The sequence below is a fragment of the Phyllobates terribilis genome, unplaced genomic scaffold, assembly GCF_046119375.1.
Source record: "Phyllobates terribilis strain yellow unplaced genomic scaffold, ASM4611937v1 Scaffold_12__6_contigs__length_324123572, whole genome shotgun sequence".
NCBI lineage: Eukaryota > Metazoa > Chordata > Amphibia > Anura > Dendrobatidae > Phyllobates > Phyllobates terribilis.
In genome coordinates, this window is record NW_027362772.1 from 259,059,695 (window position 1) to 259,072,848 (window position 13,154).

Below are 13,154 nucleotides of genomic sequence, written 5' to 3' on the forward strand. Positions count from 1 at the left end.
GAAGCCTGGGAAGGGGGTAATACCCACAGAGCTCCCCAGGCTACTAATATCAGCCCCAGCTGAATACCTAGCCTTTACTAGCTATTAAAATGGGGGACCCCCCCCAAAAATGACGTGGGGTCCCCCCTATTTTAATAGCTAGCAAAGGCTAGGCAGACAGCTGGGGGCTGATATTAATAGCCCAGGAAGGGTGCCATGAATATTGGCCCCCTCCCAGGCTAGAAACACCAGCCGTCAGCCGCCCCAGAAATGGCGCATCCATAGGATGCGCCAATTCTGGCACTTAGCCCTGTAGCGGTGGCAGTGGGGTAATAGGGTTGGGGCTGAAGCTGTCCTGGGAACCATGGAAAGGTAAGGATGATGTTGCTTTATTATTTTACTTTTATTGCAGGAGATCGTTGGCTTCAGCTGGAATGGGCGTGACGGTAAGTATGGTTTAATTTAGAACATTAAAGAATTGTGTGTTTATTTCAATTAAAGGACTTTATTCTGGGTGTTGTGTTTTTTTTAAATACTTTACTAGAAATTCATGGCGGTCATGTCTAATATTGGCGTGACCCCATGAATTTGAGGCTTAGGGCCAGCGATAATACAAAGCTGGCCCTAACCCGTTTATTACCCAGTGAGCCACCGCACCAGGGCCCTGGATGAGTTGGATACAGCGCCAGAAGATGGCGCTTCTATGAACGCGCCATTTTCTGGGGTGGCTACCGACTGCAGTTCGCAGCAGGGGGGGCCCACAAAGCTTGGGGCTCCCTGCGCTGTGGATTCCAGCCCCCAGCTGCTTAGTTGTACCTGGCTGGACACAAAAATAGGGCGAAGCCCCACGTAATTTTTTTTTTTTACTTTTTTCATGAAATTCATGAAATAATATTAAAAAAAGGACTTCCCTATATTGTTGTGTCCGGCCAGGTACAATTAGGCAGCTGGGAGTTGGGGGCAGCCCGTTCCTGGATGCTGTACCTGGCTGGCATACAAAAATATGGCAAAGCCCACGTCAAAATTTTTGGGAAAAATTAATTAAAAAATCAATAATAATTTAGGGACTGCATCTTTATTAACTCCTCAACTGTCATTTAGTGTTAAAATAAAGGATTTATTAAAAAAATAATTGGCGTGGGATCCCCCATAATTTTAGTCTCTAGCGGAGGTTAGGCAGACAGCTGGGGCAGATGTTTAAAGCCTGGGAAGGGGGTAATACCCACGGAGCTTCCCAGGCTACTAATATCAGCCCCCAGCTGAATACCTAGCCTTTACCAGCTATTAAAATGGGGGAAATGACGTGGGGTCCCCCCTGTTTTAAAAGCTAGCAAAGGCTAGGCAGACAGCAGGGGGCTGATATTAATAGCCCAGGAAGGGTGCTATGAATATTGGCCCCCTCCCAGGCTAGAAACACCAGCCGTCAGCCGCCCCAGAAATGGCGCATCCATAGGATGCGCCAATTCTGGTGCTTAGCCTCGCTCTTCCACGCTGCTCTGGTGCGGTGGCAGGGGGTAATAGTGGTGGGGTTCATGTCAGCGCCAGCTGCCATGAAGCCCAGGTTAGTAATGATGGGCGTCTATAAGACACCCCCATTACTAACCTACAAAGTGTTAAAAAGAAAACACACACTACACCCAGAAAAAAATAATTTATTTGAAATAAAGCACACCATTTTATTTCATTCTTAGTTTACTAAAAAAAAATAGTTACCTGTCCACGTTCCTGCGCTGATCTCCCATGCACAGCTGTCACATCTGGAGATGGTGACAGCTGTGCATGGCTGCTGTAAGCTCACACTGCCGGGAACACGTCCGCTCACGGCAGCGGGAGCCACTGACTGAGGTCACCGGAGTGCATTCAGTCAGCGCAGCTCCGGAGACCTCCTTTACGGCACTGCTGTATCGTGGGAATTTCTCACGTTACAGCAGGGCCGTAAAGGATCTGACCGGAGCAGCGCTGCCTGAACTCCGGCGAACCCGCTTATGCAATGACGGGGCTGTTTTACGGCACCATCATTCTAGCGGCGGCAGCGGTTCAGAGCGGTCACATTCTATGTGGCAGCTCTAAACTGGAGATCTTCGTGGGACACTCGTGGACTACTACGGAGGGGTAAGGATAAGGTTGTGGTTTATTATTTTACATTTTATTACAGGAGATCGATGGCTTCGGGGAATTAGGTGTCTAGGTGAGTATAGATGTAGTTTTTTATTTTTTACTTTATTTTAGGTGGCGATCGGCGGGGACAGGTAATGTATAAACTAATTTATTGTAGGTAACCACTGGCCACCAATGACATGTATTTAAAATTTATTGGGGACCAAAAAAAATGTGTATAGGGGCAAAAATAGCACATGGGGCAGTTTAAATAGCAGGATCAGGCTGATGGGAACTACTGCTCCCATCGAGCTGATCCTGCTAGCACGAGTGGACGGGGGACAGACATAGGCCGATGGGAGTAGTAGTGTCACATCGGCCTATGTCTGCCTGCACGCACACACCCGCAGACATCGCACATACACCGCGCACATCCGCACACACTCGCAGACATCGCACAGACACCGCGCACACCCCCACAGACATCGCACAGACACCGCGCACACACTAATCATGACGGGCTGATGGTCTGGGAGGTGAGGCTGACCTCTGCGGCCGTGGGAAAGTTCATGTGAGTTCATGCAGTGCAGTCAAGCATGAACTCACATGAACCCTCTGAGGGCACCTCAGCTACTTCAAATTTACAGCTGATCGGCATCACCTGATACCTCAGCTGTTCATTTGAAATAACCGGCGGGAAAGCGCAGCACAGAACGGGAAAGCCGGCGGTGAAGTCTTTTCACTGCCAGCTTCCCCGCCCGGGTCCTTCGCTCCCCGCTCCTTGGTGCTGTGCTCCCCGCCCGGTCCTAACTTACGATCGGGATGTGAGGTGGCGGGGGAGCGCAGGATCGGGGTGGGAGGCTGCGGGGAAGCAGTATGGGGCTGTGTGATTGTTTAAAAGCCGGCGGCTTTTTACCGCCCGCCGACTTTTAAACAATCAGGAGAATTCTTTCAAGCTGGGATGGCATTCTGATGACAGGCTGGATCGCAGCTGAGCGCTGCCATCCAGCTTGTCTTCCTTCAGAGACGCTGCGGAGCACCAGGCATTATGGGAAGTTCCGATTCCGGTATTCGATATTGTAAAAGTATCGGAAATAAGTATCGGAATTCCGATACCGCGAATATCGGCCGATACTCGATATTTCAGTATCGGAATGCTCAACACTACCTCCTACGTGACGGCAACCCTGACTCTTCTTTTGATTTTTTTTGTTGCCGTGTGATGCATCGGTCACTTTATACCAGGCCAGCTAATCAACAGAAGAGCCATCAGATAAGAGGCAGTTATCTGGGCTTCCGTCCTGTAGCCGCAGATTTCCGATTTTGCCGATGGACTAGGTTGTGTCAGTTGATTTGCAACCAACAATGCAACTAATCTATGTAATTACCTTTCTTAAAAAAGTGTTAAATGAAAGAAACATATTAAGAGGGTTGCATTGTCCTGAAATAAAGGGTTAAGTGAGCTCATGATCTACAATCTGGAATGTAATTGACATGGAAGTGCAGCATATTTCAATTGGCTCTCAGCAACTGATTAACATGCGTGTCCTAGAAAACACATATGATTATGTCTACACCCAAACATATGCATTTCAGAACAGACCTCCACCAGCCAGATTTTGTAATCTTGTTCCCATTTCTCGGCCGGTGGAGAATGAACCGTTGCTGCGTTTTCCACAGTCGCCAAAACCTTATACTTGTTCCAAAATGAATGGACGATTACAACAGCACTCAGGGATATGTTTGTTTAAAAGCAGACATTTTCTTTGTAGGTTTCACAGTGGCTCGTTCTTAATTAAAATGCTGTTAAAATTCTGCCTAATTAGGGCTGCCTACTAGCACAGGGCCAGATGTTTGGCGTCTCGCATAAGCCAGTCCGCGTAAAGGATTAATTTATAACAGAAAATCAGTCAATAAAATAAGGGGGAATGAGTTTTTAAATAGCCTTTTATATCACTTTCCTTTACCAAATAAGTTGCAAGCAAGTTCACGGCCAGGAGCCCAAAGGATTTGTTCCAAGTGAGGCCTAGTGAACCATTAATAAAGCACGAGGGGGAAGTCAGCCATAGAAATTTGCCCATTAGACGGTTAGCCAAGTAGAAGGCTTGGTATTCAGCTTTTGGATCCTTTTGTGGGTGTGAAGATGCAATTACATGGATGAGGATTAAGGAACAGCTACGATAAGTAAAACATAATGAGATACTTCAAAATGCAACCTTAAAAATAGACAAGTAAAGAATCTCGAAGAAAGGCGGCATTTTTGATATGGATGTTAGGCCCATAAACCAAATTTCCTTTCAAGTTAAATCCCTTTTAGGAAGAAGGACCTAAAATAAAATATAAAATGTATGGCAAATATACAAAAGGGCTACGGTAAATACAAATCTCTGGTCTTCTCTCGTAAAGAGCAGAAAATAGAACAATATTCCTTTTAATGTGACTTATATCTGATAGACCAAACATGATTGTAGGCAGCAACTAAATGATGCTCCAAAATAAGTCGTGACAATGTAAATACATTTTTAAATTAGAATTTTAAAGGGTTGACCATTTTTGTTTCCCCTTTCTGTATGCACTATTGATGCAAAATAGGGAGCTGGTAAAGGAAATCTGGGAAGTATCAAAAGACACATTACTAGATGTGTCGCCTATAACCCTTAACCGGTACCCCACTCAAGGATGACATAGTGACTGACATAGATGCAGCAAGTTTTCAACTAGAGTTTACTGAAATTGACGCAACTATTGTACCAATTACAGTCTCTCGATGAGGGTGCAAACTTTGTGGTAGCACAAAGTATTGCTCTGTACAGCTTGGTAGGAACAAAATGGGGCTTGGTGGTTGCACTTCAGAGCTGAGGTTCAGAGCTTGGCAGTTACAGCAGCAGGAACATTGTCACTATGGTGCATTCTGCTCGGCACAATTTGAGGTTGTAGGGTTAGACACGTTGGCCTTTCAGGTCACTCCCTTAACCAGGAATGCAAAAACGGCTCACAGCACACTCCAAGTTATTCCAATTTTATTGTACGACATTTTTATTAAACTTAATTTGCTATTGCACAAGCATGCAGCCTAGAAAGGAGTCATATAATGTATTTAAAGAAGCAACTTTTCAGTCCCTGCCAGGCTTTAATCTTTTTAGTTGCAACCGTGGAAAATAGAGCTGAGGATAGGATACAGTGCAGAACTTGCCTTTGGCATCATATTGCTGGAAAAGAATAAGATGAAATGAAGAACAAGAAGAAGAGAAATGGGAAGAGAAGAACTAGAAGAAGATCAGAGGAATAGAAGAAAGAAAAGAGGCACTGAGGACGCGAACAAGATGTTGAGCGGAAGGACAGGAAGAGAAAAGGAGCATGAGGAAGAGAAGGTGATGATAGTGTAGGGAATCAGCTCTTATCGGGCACTGAATGCACTGTGGCTTCAAGAAACCATGCTCCCCTCTGGGTTTTCTGGTTTTGGACTAGTCGCCTCACCTCTCAGGTTGCTTGGTGTGTGCTGGGAGAGATGAAGAATCAGGAAGCAGAGAGACCTAATGTGTGTCTGAGTAAACAGACAGACTGCTGCAAGTTCCTTGATAAGGAGAGGTTCTAAAAAGAAACTGTTAATCTATGAGAGATAAGAGTATGAACTTTAGCAAGATTTGTTGCCAGGATTGTGTCAGAGTAGAGAAATTCATCCCTTGTTGAAGAACGGTTTCCCTGACGACTTGTGATCTGATGCAACAGACAACACAGAGTGTCAGACATTCCTCAATAGTGAAAGTGAAACAAGATTTGCCTGTCTGCGGAGGAAAGAGATCCAATATACAGGAGAAAGGACTCAAGTAAATTGATTCAGGACAGTTACACCAGGAACAAGTGGCGGCCGCCATCTGCGTCTGATCTGCCCAATTGTGAGTAACTCCTCGGTGTTGAACTGTGTTAGGGTTAAGTGTAGTTTTCCCTTAGTTAAGACGCTGTAGCGGCGTGGCCCGAATAGCGGAAAGCCAGATAGAGAATTAGCTGAGACTAGTTTGTGAAACTTGATGTGTACTTGATTTGTATTGAGCTTTGCTTGCCATAGCTGGAGCATAGTTTTGTGTCTCGCTTCAGCTATTTCTTCCTATGTTCATTTTATTAATATTGTCATTGTAAATACTATTATTCTCATTACCCGACATACAGTACAGACCAAAAGTTTGGACACACCTTCTCATTTAAAGATTTTTCTGTATTTTCATGACTATGAAAATTGTACATTCACACTGAAGGCATCAAAACTATGAATTAACACATGTGGAATTATATACTTAACAAAAAAGTGTGAAACAACTGAAAATATGTCTTATATTCTAGGTTCTTCAAAGTAGCCACCTTTAGCTTTGATGACTGCTTTGCACACTCTTGGCATTCTCTTGATGAGCTACAAGAGGTAGTCACCGGAAATGGTTTTCACTTCACAGGTGTGCCCTGTCAGGTTTAATAAGTGGGATTTCTTGCCTTATAAATGGGGTTGGGACCATCAGTTGTGTTGTGCAGAAGTCAGGTGGATACACAGTTGATAGTCCTACTGAATAGACTGTTAGAATTTTGTATTATGGCAAGAAAAAAGCAGCTAAGTAAAGAAAAACGAGTGGCCATCGTTACTTTAAGAAATGAAGGTCAGTCAGTCTGAAAAATTGGGCAAACTTTGAAAGTGTCCACAAGTGCAGTTGCAAAAACCATCAAGTGCTACAAAGAATCTGGCTCACATGAGGGCCGCCCCAGGAAAGGAAGACCAAGAGTCACCTCTGTTTCTGAGGATAAGTTTATCCGAGTCACCAGCCTCATAAATCGCTAACTGGATAACTGGAGGAAGATATGAGGAATAGGAGGAAGAAAAGAGGAACTAGGGACAGGAACATGATGAAGAGCAGAAGGAGATCAAAAGAAGACGAGCATGAGGAAGAGAAAAGGAACAAGACAAGAAATGGGAGGAGAAAAAATAGAGGAAAATAAAGGCATAGGAAAGAGAAAAGCAGAATCAGAGACGGGAACAAGATGAGGAACAAAGGAACAGGAAGAGAACAGCATGAGGAAGATAAAAAAAGAACAAGAAGATACATGGGAGAAGAGGAATATGATAAAGAAGAGATAAACTAAGCATGGGAACAAGATGTTGAGGGGACGGACAGGAAAAGAAATCAGCACAAGGAAGAGAAGGTGATTATAGGAAGAGGAAACAAACAAGAAAAGAAAAGGGAAGAGAAGAACTGGAGGAAGATAAGAGGAATAATAAAAAAAAACCAGAGGAATAGGAAATAAACAATTAGAAGAGGAGATGAAAACTGAAGATGAAGAACACTTGAACAAAAGCTGAATATGAAAAGTAAAATGTGAAAAAGAGTAAAAAAGTTAAAGAGGTGGGAAACAAGAGGAAGAAAAGTAGAACAAAATAAAGAAAAGAAAAATAAGAGGAAAAAGAAAAGGTGAATAGGAACACACGAGAAAAGATTAACAAGATGTGGGAAAAAGAACAACGGGAAAAGGAGAAAAATAAGAGCCATAGCATAGAAAGGAAAGAAAGAAGCAAGAAGGGAACCAGATGAAAAAAAGAGAAAATTGATGAAGAAGAGGAGAAGAGGCATATGAGGAATAGGACAGGGGCAGATATACCATCGATGCAACCTGTGCCGTCACACAGGGGCACAAAAGGGAAGGTCTGTGTTAGACCACGGAATAGGATTAAGAAAATAGGAAAAGAAACATGAGGAAGAGAGGATAGGAAGGGAGAGAAAAAAAGAGGATGCGGGGATGATAAAATAAAATGAAATTGGCAAGATAATAATAGGAATGTAACGCAATAGAAAGGAGGGGAAGAGAAGAGGAGAAGGAAAAATAATCCCACAAGGAGAAGACTTGCTGCTGACTGCTGTCACTTCTTCAGCGTGCATTCTCTGCTTTGTCTCTTCTCATTCACATACAATCCGTACGTCTGATGAAGGTCTGCTTTATAAGACCCAGATGTGGTATATGCATTTTGGATTGTTAAAATTAAAACTTTTTCAGCATTATTATTTGGAGTGCTAAGTTCCTCTTATATTGGACAAGGGGTAGGTACTTTATTTGAACACCCTGATCCTTAGTGAGTGCCATGCATCCACATGATTATTATGAAGGGGAGAACAACATTATTTAAGCACAGATGTTTAAGCAGGATTTCCATTATGTGATAACGTGAGACTCTCATGACTCCCAAAAATTATGGGCCTGAGCTGTTCTGTGACCTACCTGATCATTTTTGCTTTCACTCATAGCTTTTGCACAATAATTTTGAATGAACACACAAAAATAAGCATTAATGAATACAGATAAGCGGATTGATCTGTGTAAGATCGGGTTTGAGTCGAATTTCCTGAAATTCATGGTTCCACTTTGATCTTCGATTTGCTGTTCGCCCAAAAAAAAACCTTGTCCGGGACCATTTCCCACACTGCTGAAGTATCAGAGAATACAACAGAGTTGTTTCCCATCTCCAGGGCCACTGGGTAAGTCTCTGTTTACTGTAGAGTGTAAGCTCTTATGATCAGCAGGGTCCTCCTTCTCCTGTACAGTATAATCTCTTATGGTCAGTAGGGTCCTTTCTCGTAGACTGGTCAGCGGGGTCCTCTCTATCTCCGCTGTAGAATGTAAGCTCTTATGGTCAGTGTGGTCCTCTTTCTCCTGAAGAGTGTACTTTCTTATGGTCAGTAGGGTCCTCTCGAGGCATGTAAGCTCTTATGGTCAGCGGGGTCCTCTTTCTCCTGAAGAGTGTACTTTCTTATGGTCAGTAGGGTCCTCTCTCGTGGAGTGTAAGCTCTTATGGTCAGTGGGGTCCTCTCACTCCCCCTCCCATGTTTCTTCTGAGCAATTACAAGCTTTCCAGTACTGAGATTCAAGCAAATTTTTTCACCACAAATCAAATTTTCTTGAAAAATTTGGAGAAGCCGTCAAATTTGAAAATTTCAAAAGATCCTCTCATCTTTATTAATGAGTCTTGGATAATGTAAAAAAAAATGTTGAACAATGTAAAAATTAACTGTATACTGGATAATATTGGTATGAAAATATTCGCTCTTTAAAATACGATTCACATTCTGCTTTAATATTTCAAGCTACTGATCTCCACGAGATTGAACAGGAATATTAGTCTTAAATGTCTCATTGCATTTAGCACTTGGGTCTTGCTAGCATTTTCCAGTAACCTTTGCTCACTTATAAGTATATGGTCCGTAAATCACATACTGATAGTCATATCTGTCCAGGGGAAAGAGATCAATGAGCAATCTCTCAGTAAAGACCTAAGAGAGAATTCCTGCTGTTTCAAACATATATATATACACTCCAACAGATATGCTGCAAATACACTTTGTGCAATCACAGAAAGAACGCTGAGCTGAAAATGTCTTAAAGAAAAAAAAAACAGGAAAAAATCCACACCCTGCAAAGCCATTAATTTCCATGGTAACCCGATGTAGGTGCATATATTGCCAATCATTCTGAATTAGTTACAATAACCAACATAGTGTAGGAAGCAAGATCTAAATTCTCTTTAACAAGGTACGCGAAATTGCCAAATTGCAGACTGAATGGAAAAAGTCTGCTTTCACGATGTTTTGGAAAACAATTTTAATAACCTAAGTAAATTGACATTTTCCTCAACGTAGCACTATGCCCACATTACCTCATGTTCCTTGAGATGCAAACTCATTTTATAGGACTAAAATCATTTCAGATGTCAGATAACGTCTGCTTCTTGGCACTTCTCGAGATCTTTAAAAAGTTACAGCCAGTTTTAATTTATATACAAGTGGATTATTGCATGTCACTGGTGATATGTTGAATAAAACATGTGCAGCTGGATCTTGAGGATTCTTCTCTTTCGCAGACTTCACACAGTTTGTATACACTCCAGTGTTTCTCTATGTGTCGGCCTGAAGACTGCTCCAGAACTTTAGTAATGTTGGACTATCGTCAGCATAGGCGTTCAATATGTGATTGGTGAGGAAGCGTCTGCTAAGGAACACAGTTGTGGTTGCGCTTGTTCCATTTTCTCGGATCCTCACAGATCAAATATTTCTAGTCTATCATAAGACTGTCCCCCCAAAAAAAATTAAAATTAATCCTGAGGATTTGACGGTCATTTTCCAAGGATAAATCGGTGACGTTTTTTTTAGGACTCATTCACATGTCTGATTTTTCCACCTATGAGTAAAAACGGACCCATTAATCTGATCAGAGTTTGATCAGAGTGTGGTTTAAATGTTTTTCTCATAAGTGGAGAGAAAAAAAAAAAGTTTCTCCACTTCAGAAAGTCTATAAAAATCAGTCTCATTCGAGTGATGTCCAGTTTTTTTCTCGGAACCACAGACTTGCATTGCCAATTTTGGTCCGACCCTCGGATCAAAATAGGACACGTCGCTGATATTTTCCGCAGACCCCTCGGTCCGAGGAAAATATCGGACATGTGAATGGCAGTATAGAATATAATAAGCACGAGTGCTATACATGAAAACCACAGATCACAGTCACACAAGTAAACTGGACATGTGAATGGGACCTTACTAATGATGAGCGAGCACTAAAATGCTCGGGTGCTTGTTGCTCAAGTCGAGCACATTGGAATACTCGGGTGCTCGACCCGAGCAACGAGCCCAATGTAAGTCTATGGGAAACTCGAGCATTTTTCCAGCGGCTCCCCCCGGCGGTCTGCAGAGGGCCTAAAAATTGCCCAAATCGATGGGAACAGTGCTCAAATGACATGGGAACAGCATGGGGAAAACCCCTGGAAGCATTTCTGACCCCCAGGTCACTGCTCAACAACGTTGTCAGAGGTATTACGCCACTTTTACGGACTCACAATAAAACATTCAAAAACAAAACCAAAATGGATTTTCCTGGGAAATATGATAAGGAACATCCTTTCCAAGGTAATGACTAGTGATGAGCGAGCACTAAAATGCTCGGGTGCTCGAAACTCAGGTCGAGCACATTGGAATACTCGGGTGCTCGACCCGAGCAAAGAGCCCAATGTCAGTCTATGGGAAACTCAAGCATTTTTCTGGTGGTTCCCCCCGGTGGTCTGCAGAAGGTCAAAAATTGCCCAAATCGATGGTAACGGTGCTCAATTAAACGTCAGGCAGGCAGAATATATAGGCAGACAGGCAGGCAGGGTATATAGGAGGGTACATGAAAAACATAGCAGGGCACTTGGAACACACTAGTGCCCTCCGATTTTCATGCACCCGTCTCTTTAAAAAAGCTGGCAATTCAGCAGCGGCATACATCAGTACCCGACAATTTAGAACTGAAAGAATAGAGCATCACACATAGATTAGATAGATAGAAACATGTCAGTCACATATATAATATGTACAGTGACAGTGTTGGTCACTGTACTTGTTATTTAGTGTTAAAATAAAGGATTTATTTAAAAAAAATAATAGTGTTTTTGTCTCTTTAAAAAAGCCGGCCGGCAATTCATCAGCGGCATACATCAGTACCCGACAATTTAGAACAGAAAGAATAGAGCATCACACATAAATTAGATAGATAGAAACATGTCAGTCACATATATAAGAAGTACAGTGATAGTGTTGATTACTGTACTGTACTTGTCATTTAGTGTTAAAATAAAGGATTTATTAAAAAAAAAAATTGGCGTAGGGTTCCCCGTAATTTTAGTCTCTAGCGGAGGTTAAGCAGACGGCTGGGGCAGATGTTTGAAGCCTGGGAAGGGGGTAATACCCATGGAGCTTCCCAGGCTACTAATATCAGCCCCCAGCTGAATGCCTAGCCTTTACCAGCTATTAAAATGGGGGACCCCAAAAAAAATGACGTGGGGTTCCCCCTATTTTAATAGCTAGCAAAGGCTAGGCAGACAGCTGGGGGCTGATATTAATAGCCCAGGAAGGGTGCCATGAATATTGGCCCCCTCCCAGGCTAGAAACACCAGTCGTCAGCCGCCCCAGAAATGGCGCATCCATAGGATGCGCCAATTCTGGCACTTAGCCTCGCTCTTCCCACTGCCCTGTAGCGGTGGCAGTGGGGTAATAGGGTTGGGGTTGATGTCAGCTTATAATGCCAGCTGACATCAAGCCCAGGATAGTAATGAAGAGGCGTCTATAAGACACCCCCATTACTAACCCCATAGTCAAAGTTAAAAAAAACACAAACACCCAGAATAAAGTCCTTTAACCCCTTAAGCCCCGCGGGTGGTTTGCACGTTAATGACCGGGCCAATTTTTACAATTCTGACCACTGTCACTTTATGAGGTAATTACTCTCGAACGCTTCAACGGATCCCCCTGATTCTGAGATTGTTTTTTCGTGACATATTGTACTTCATGATTGTGGAAAAATTTCTTCGATATCACTTGCGTTTATTTGTGAAAAAAACGGAAATTTGGCGAAAATTTTGAAAATTTTGCAATTTTCAAAATTTGAATTTTTAAGCCCTGAAATCAGAGCGATATGTCACACAAAAGAGTTAATAAATAACATTTCCCACATGTCTACTTTACATCAGCACAATTTTGGAACCAAAATTTTTTTTTGTTAGGGAGCTATAAGGGTTAAAAGTTGACCAGCGATTTCTCATTTTTCCAACAAAATTTACAAAACCATTTTTTTAGGGACCACATCACATTTGAAGTCACTTTGAGAGGTCTTTATGACAGAAAATACCCAAAAGTGACACCATTCTAAAAACTGCACCCCTCAAGGTGCTCAAAACCACATTCAAGAACTTTATTAACCCTTCAGGTGCTTCACAGGAATTTTTTGAATGTGGAAGAAAAAAATGAACATTTAACTTTTTTCACAAAAATGTTAATTTAGACCCAATTTTTTTTATTTTCACAGGGGTAACAAGAAAAAATGGACCCCAAAATTTGTTGTGCAATTTCCCCTGGGCACGCAGATACCCAATATTTGGGGAAAAAATACTGTTTGGGCGCACGGCAGGGCTCGGAAGGGAAGGAGCGCTATTTGACTTTTTGATTGTAAAATTTGCTTGAATAATTAGCGGACGCCATGTTGTGTTTGGAGAGCCCATGTGTGCCCAAACTTTGGAGCTC

General features: G+C 42.6%; 1 long non-coding RNA gene across 1 annotated transcript in view; it reads left to right on the plus strand.

The window, feature by feature from the left end:
- The first annotated feature begins 5,251 nt into the window (after positions 1–5,251).
- The window catches only part of LOC141171582 (uncharacterized), a 67,890-nt gene continuing 59,987 nt past the window's right edge, over positions 5,252–13,154 (plus strand). The window contains exon 1 of the long non-coding RNA XR_012252348.1: positions 5,252–5,972. This is a non-coding gene — a long non-coding RNA (uncharacterized lncRNA). The remainder of the gene's footprint in view (positions 5,973–13,154) is intronic.